Source organism: Delphinapterus leucas, chromosome 17 (genome assembly GCF_059928025.1).
Source record: "Delphinapterus leucas isolate spDelLeu-1000000601 "Yukka" chromosome 17, BTC_Dleu_Yukka2, whole genome shotgun sequence".
Taxonomy (NCBI): domain Eukaryota; kingdom Metazoa; phylum Chordata; class Mammalia; order Artiodactyla; family Monodontidae; genus Delphinapterus; species Delphinapterus leucas.
Window position 1 is genome coordinate 38,441,594 of NC_143145.1, and position 7,924 is coordinate 38,449,517.

Below are 7,924 nucleotides of genomic sequence, written 5' to 3' on the forward strand. Positions count from 1 at the left end.
TACTTATTTATTTATTTATTTTTTGCAATACACGGGTCTCCCATTGCTGTGGCTTCTCCCATTGTGGAGCACAGGCTCTGGACGCACAGGCTCAGCGGCCATGGCTCACGGGTCCAGCTGCTCTGCAACATGTGGGATCCTCCCTGACCGGGGCACAAACTTGTGTCCCCTGCATCGGCAGGCGGACTCTCAACCACTGCACCACCAGGTAAGCCCTGTATTTAATTTTTGATAGTTTGATTAATATGTGTCTTGGCATATTTCTCCTTGGATTTATCCTATATGGGACTCTCTGTGCTTCCTGGACTTGATTAACTATTTCCTTTCCCATATTAGGGAAGTTTTCAACTATAATCTCTTCAAATATTTTCTCAGTCCCTTTCTTTTTCTCTTCTTCTGGGACCCCTGTAATTCGAATGTTGGTGCGTTTAATTTTGTTGCAGAGGTCTCTGAGACTGTCCTCAATTCTTTTCATTCCTTTTTCTTTATTCTGCTCTGCAGTACTTATTTCCACTATTTTATCTTCCTGATCACTTATCCGTTATTCTACCTCAGTTATTCTGCTATTGATCCCTTCTAGAGAATTTTTAATTTCATTTATCGTGTTGTTCATCACTGTTTATTTGCTCTTTAGTTCTTCTAGGTCCTTGTTAAACGTTTCTTGTATTTTCTCCATTCTATTTCCAAGATTTTGGATCATCTTTACTATCATTACTCTTAATTCTTTTTCAGGGAGGCTGCCTATTTCCTGTTCATTTGTTTGGTCTGGTAGGTTTTTACCTTGCTCCTTCATCTGCTGCATGTTTCTCTGTCTTCTCATTTTGCTTGACTTACTGTGTTTGGGGTCTCCTTTTTGCAGGCTGCAGGTTTGTAGTTCCCATTGTTTTTGGTGTCTGCCCCTAGTGGCTAAGGTTGGTTCAGTGGCTTGTGTAGGCTTCCTGGTGGAGGGGACTAGTGCCTGTGTTCTAGTGGATGAGGCTGGATCTTGTCTTTCTGGTGGGCAGGACCACATCCGGTGGTGTGTTTTGGGGTGTCTGTGACCTTATTATGATCTTAGGCAGCCTCTCTGCTAATGGTGGGGTTGTGTTCCTATCTTGCTAGTTATTTGGCATGGGGTGTCCAGCACTGTAGTTTCCCGCTCGTTGAGTGAAGCTGGGTCTTAGCATTGAGATGGAGATCTCTGAGAGAGCTTTCCCCACTTGATATTACATGGAGCTGGGGGGTCTCTGGTGGACCAATGTCCTGAACTTGGCTCTCCCACCGCAGAGGCACAAGCCTGACACCTGGCCGGAGCACCAAGACCCTGTCAGCCACACAGCCAGGTACGTGGGGAATTTCTTGCCTTTTGTGAAGTCTGAGGTCTTCTGCCAGCATCCAATAGGTGTTCTGTTGTAGTTGTTCCACATGTAGATGTATTTCTGATGTATTTGTGGGGAGGAAGGTGATCTCCATGTCTTACTCTTCTGCCACCTTGAGTGTCTCCTAGCCAGGTATTTAAAATAGATCTTTTACTATGATGTATAAACAAAATAATAACTAATCATGGAATACTAAACCTTTTTTGTGCTATTTTTCTCTTGGAGCCAAGAAAAAAATTGCCGAATTCCTGCCTTGGAAAAATTATCTGGGCACTGACTTTTTTTCTTTGGTTTTAAGAATCAAAAAGTAGTGGTTTTCGACCTGTGTTCTGTTGTGCCCTGTTCCATAAGTAGTCAAGATACATTTCATTCCTTTTCACTAATATGTTTCCTTCATTGCTCATGCTTTTTTTTAACGTCAAATAAGTACCCCTTCCCAAATGTCCTACTATTATATTTTTTTATTGAGATATTCCCCCCACAAAAAATACATTTTTTAAGTCTCAATAAGCCTTTAAGCCATGTTGGTTATATAGGCAATAGTTCTCCAGAGTCAGGTGAAGTTTTTTGCTTTTCTTAATTAATAAACCTTATTTATTTTAGAGCAGTTGTAGGTTCACGGAAAAATTGAGCTGAAAGTACAGAGAGTTCCCATATAATCTCTGTCCCCACACACATAAAACCTTCTCCACTATTGACATTCCCCACCACAGTGACATTTATTAAAATTGATGAACCCATGTTGACGCATCATTATTACCCAAAGTCCATAGTTTACAGTAGGGTTCACTCTTGATGCTGTAAATACATTCTATGGATGTTGTACACTGCTAATGAAAACTCCACAGTGAAGAGGAATTTAGAAATATCCAGCAGAGCTGAACATACATATACTGTAGCACTTCCACTTGTAAATAATATAAAGTCTTACATACATGAACAAGGAGTCTTGTTTAACAGTATTTTGCAGCATTAATTTTAATAGTAAAATAGTGCAAACAATTGAATATCAACAGGAAAAATGTGGTACATTCATATAATGAAATTTATAGTAATGAAAATAAATGAGTTAGAGCTATGTCTTTCAAATGTTTTACCTAGTTAGAAATATAGTTTACACCATGACTCAATTTATACGTAAAAAGAGAGAGAAAAAGAGAGAACTTTCACAAAACTATATTTAAATTGCATGTGGTGCACATGTGCATGTGGTGCATTCTATTTTCTCTGTTATTCTATTTCTTTTTTTCTAAAGTAGTTCATGACCTACTAAATTGATTGCGCTACTAATGGTTTGCAGCTCAGTCTATGAAACAAACACTGAACAAAATTATATATTTAACAACATTACTAAATCTGAAAAATATAACATTGAGAAAAAATAACAATAAGTATAGCATATCATATTTATAATATATATAGACATATATATGGCATTCCAAGATATATATGGCTCTATATTTTGATAGCTACATATTTATAAATAGTATTAAATATTTTCATGACAAAGAAAACCACCAAATTCAGGATAGTAATTACCTGTAAAGAAGAAGAGATGGAAGAATAAAACAAGGGAAGAGAATACAGGGTACTTCAACTGTATCTATAATGTTTTTTAAAATAATGCAAAATATTAATATTTGAGAGTTAGGTGGTAAGTACATAGGTGTTTTTGTATGTTTATATATGTACAAAATACTTGATAACAAAAGATTAATCAATTAGACCAACATTTCTCAAGTTTATATCACGCCTTCAAAAAACCATAAATCCCACCTTTTCTAAGAAATTATATATTTTCAGACATTTGATTATATTAATAACAGAGTAAATTTTAAAGAAACAAAAGTTTTAGTCATATTTTAGGGACTATCTTAAGGATATCCTATTTTGCCAGGCTAATTAATAGTGATAATAGGGGTAGTGTGCTGAATGGCGGCCCCACAAAAGATATGACCACATCCTAATTCTCAGAACCTGTGAATATTACCTTGGTAATATAGTAAAAGATGGAATATTACCTTATATAGCAAAATATGTGATTAAGAATTTGGAGAAGAGGAGCTTCTAGATTTTACCGTGGGCCCTAAATCCAGTAACAAGTGTCCTTATAAGAACGAGACAAAGGAAGATAACAGGCAGAAAAGGAGGAGGCAGTGTGACCACAGAGTCTGGAGTGATGCAGCTCTGAGCCGAGGAATGCCAAGAGCCACCAGAAGCTAAAAGAAGTAGAAATAGAAGAAGAAGAAGAATCTTCTTCCCCCACAGCCTCCAGAGGGAGTGCAGCCCTGCTGACACCTTGATTTTGGACTTCTGGCCTCTGGAACTAAAAGAGAATAAATTGTGCTGTTTTAGGCCACCCAGTTTGCAGTAATTCGTTACAGCAGCCGCAGGAAACTAATATACTAGGTCAGATTGACAGGGGAGATAGTCTTCATATAATATGAAGATATTAACCCTGAGCTAGCAGAAGAACATAAATTAAGATTCTTATCTTGAATGGCCAAAAGACTTCAGACAGAAACTCAATGAGGACCATTTTACAGGGAAAGACTGGATATCTCTCCATGAGGTCAGGGTTTTATGATAATTAAATAATTGAAATATTTCTTTACCTGAGGTGGACCCAATATTTTAGGAAGCAAACTTAAAGGGAAATATATTTGGTGTGGTGATTTTATAGGAAATCTATATCCAGAAACTTGATTACGGAGATGAGGGCTGAACACTTTTCTTTCCTAAGTCAACATCAGAAACATCCTTAAAATATTTTTGTGCACAAATTTCCTTTTTGGTTGCATTCGTTTTTAAAAATATGTCCATAAATTCTTTAATAATAACCCTTTTAAAAAGTGGAGCCTAATTCCCCTTTCTTTGAGTATGGGTTGTATTTAGTGACTCACTTTTAAGGAATTCAAGGAGGCAGAAGTGACAATATGTGATTTCTGAAAGTGGGACATAAAAGGCATTGTGACTTCTTCCTTACTCTTTGTATTATTTCCTCTAGGAGAAGCCGGCTGCCATGACATGAGAATGCTCAAGCTTCACTAGGGGAAAGTTAACATGGCAAGAACCTGAGGCCTCCTGCCAAGGGGCAAGGATGAAACTGGGGTTTTCTGTCAACAGTCAGCCTTAAGATGATCACAGCCCTTGCTGGCATCTTAACTGTAACTTCACGAGAGACCCTGAGCCAGAATTACCCAGCTAGGCTGCTCCTGATTTCCTAAACCACAGCAGAAATTGTGAGATAAGTGTTCATTGTTTAATCTTCTAGATTTGGGGGCAATTTCTTACATAACAATAGGTAACTAAAACACTGACAGACCTTCCAAATAAAGTGCCAATTTTGTTCAGAATAAATTAATAAAATGAATATCCCAATTATCCTATGATTTTCCAGAAGTAGTTATGTAATAAATAGTTCATAACAATACTATTGTCACATAGTAAGCTTAAGAATAATATTATTTGTTGAGTATTTAATATGTACTATGAATTTTACCAGTGAAAAAACTTAGCCTTTGAGTACTATGCCTAATCAATTAAGAGTAACTAGCTTTTGAATTCATGTCCCTCTAAGTACACATCCCACGCACTTAACTATTCTCTTACTCTGCAAGACCTTCAAATTTTTGAAAACTTTGTCTCTGTTTATTTCTTTTATTTCTAGACTATCTCAAGTTCCTTTGATCTTTTCTCTTTGTCTTCTTACTATCCTAATCTACTTCCTCTGAATGCACTTAAGTTTGACGATGTTCCGTTTAACATTTAGTCCCCAGAATTGAAAATAATAATGTGATATGATCAGTACAAAGTATCATAAGATTATTACTTCTCATTATTTACAAAATGTACTCATAGATAAAGCCTGAGTTCACTAGCTACATCACACCCTAGACTTGTATTAAGACCATGATCAATTAAAACTTGCAAGTCTTCCACATGAACTGTGGCCGTATGATGATTTCCTTCTTTATCTACATGCTGGCCTTTAATTCAATAAAGATGCTGCCAAGAAAATAAAAAGGCAAGCCACAGACTGAAATATTTTTAAAACACATATCCATCAAAGGAGTTTTATCCAGAATATGCTAAGAACTCATATCCCTCAATCTCTGTAATAATGAAAAGCAAAAACCAATTTAAAATGGGCAAAATATTTGAACATGCACTTCTCCATAGAAGAAAAATGGATGGCAAACTGGTATACATAAAAAGATGCTCAACATCATTAGTCATCAGTAAAATATAATATAAAACTACAATTAAATACCACTACACACATACTAAAATGGCTGAAATTTAAAAGGCTGACCATACCAAGTGTTGGTGAGGATATAGAGCAACTGGAATGCTCATACACTGCTATTAAGAATGTAAAATGATACAACTGTTGGCTGTTGTCCGAATGGCCATTGTTTTTCATTGTTGGAAACAGTTTGGCATTTTCTTAAAAAGTTAAATATTCACCTACCATACAACCCAGCTATTCTACTTCTAGGTAGTTACCAAAGAGAAATGAAAGAATTAGTCCACAAAAAGATTTGTACAAAAATGCTTAAACAGGATCATTTGTAATATCTCAGATCATTTGAAAGATCATTTGTAATTGTAATGGATAAGCAAGTTGTGATATAATGGAATACCATTCAGCAATAAATTAACTATTGATACATGCAACAACATGGGAAAAAATCAAAATAATTATGCCGAGTGAAACAAACTAGACAAAAAGTGCAATACTGTACTATTCCACTAACATAAAATTCTAGAAAATGCAAACTAATATTTCATGACAGAAATTAGATCAGTGGGTGCAGTCAGATAGGGCTGTAGAGTTGCATAGGACTACAAAGTGGCATGTGGAACTTTTGAAATGAAAGCAATGAAAATGTTTGTTTTCTTCATTATGGTGATGAATTCACAGACTTACACATCATCAGATTATGAATTTTAAATATATGCAGCGCATTGTATATCAATTATATCTAATAAATAAGTCTGTTTTCAAAATATAAATGAGTTAGATCTACCTATACTAGACTAGAAAGAGTCCACGATGTCAGGGCAGCATTATTCATAACAGCCAAAAAGTGGAAACAATCCAGATGTCCATCAATTGATGGATAAATAAATAAAATATGTTATATCCATATAGTGGAGTATTATTTAGCAATAAAAGTTATACTATTTAGCAATAAAAGAAGTACTGATACTTCTTTTATGCAACATGCATGCCTAGAGCTCAATGCATGCTCAGAAAAAGACCTGAGTGGACCCTAAGCTTGCACCTCTAAGGCTGATCTTTAGGGTCTGCACAAGCAGGAAGTAAAAAGCTAAGACAGAATTAGGTGGCCTGTCCAAGCACTGAAGGACTGCCTCTGCTCAGAGCCAATCTGAGAAAATAAGGAGAGTGTGGTGGGTTTTTTTTTCTTTTTGGCTCCAGGCACTTAGGGAAATCTCTGTCAGGTCACTAACTGACCACTGATATAATGCAACAGAGATTCAATAACCACACACAAATAAGAAATATAGTCTTTGCAAAAAGAGTATGGGAATGTCACTAGAGAAATGGATGATTGTAGTCATCAACAAGCCACAACAGCAAACTCTGGGGAGGGAGGAGAATCTGCTTTCCAGAGTTATAATACCAAAATGTTCACTTTTTGACAAAAAAAAAAATCACAAGGTATACAAAGAAACAGTAAAGTATGGCCCATTCAAAGGAAAAAGGTAACAGAAACATTCCCTGAGGCAGCCCAGGCATACTAGGCAGAGACTTTAAGTCAGCTATCTTAAATATACTCAAAAGCTAAAGGAAACCATGGGCAAAGAACTAACAAAAAAAGCAGAAGAACAATATATGGATAGAGAATATCAATAAGGAGACAGAAACTATAAAAAGAAACCAAATAGAAACTCTGGAGCTAAAAAGTACAATAGCTAAAATGAAATTCATTAGAAGTGTTGAGAGCAGACTTGAATAGGCAGAATAAAGATCAGCAAACTTGAAGATAGGACAACGGAAATTATCCAGTCTGTGGAGCAGAAAGAAAAAGAATGAAAAAAATAAAATTAACAGAGCCAAAGGGACTGTGGGACACCATTAAATATCTCATCACGTGAGAGTCCCAGAAAAGAAAAAGGAACAGAAAGAATCTTTGAAGAAATAATGGCCAAAGACTGCCCAAATTTAATGAAAGACATGAATCTATACATCCATGAAGCTCAACAGACTACAAGTAGGATAAAGTCAAAGAGATTCACACCAGGACACATTATAATAAAACTGTCAAAAACTTGCTGAGAGATTCAGCAAGCAGCAAGAGAAAAGTGACTTGACATGTTCAAGAGCTTCTTAAAAAGATTAACAGCCTATTTGTCATCAGAAATCATGGTAGCCAGAAGGCAGTGGAATAACATATTTTAAATGTTCAAAGGGAAAAAAAACTGTCACCCAAAAATTCTATACCTGGCAAAGCTATTCTTCAAAAATTAGGGAGGAATTAAGACATTCTAGATTTTTAAAAAAGCTGAGGGAGTTCACTGCTAGCAAACCAGCCCTT

At 36.0% G+C, this 7,924-nt stretch overlaps 1 long non-coding RNA gene across 1 annotated transcript; it reads left to right on the forward strand.

The window, feature by feature from the left end:
* The first annotated feature begins 678 nt into the window (after window positions 1–678).
* LOC149746938 (uncharacterized) lies at window positions 679–4,863 on the forward strand. Its single transcript, XR_016388369.1, has 3 exons — window positions 679–768; window positions 1,267–1,322; window positions 4,366–4,863. It is a non-coding gene; the product is annotated as an uncharacterized LOC149746938 (long non-coding RNA).
* The last annotated feature ends 3,061 nt before the right edge of the window (window positions 4,864–7,924 follow it).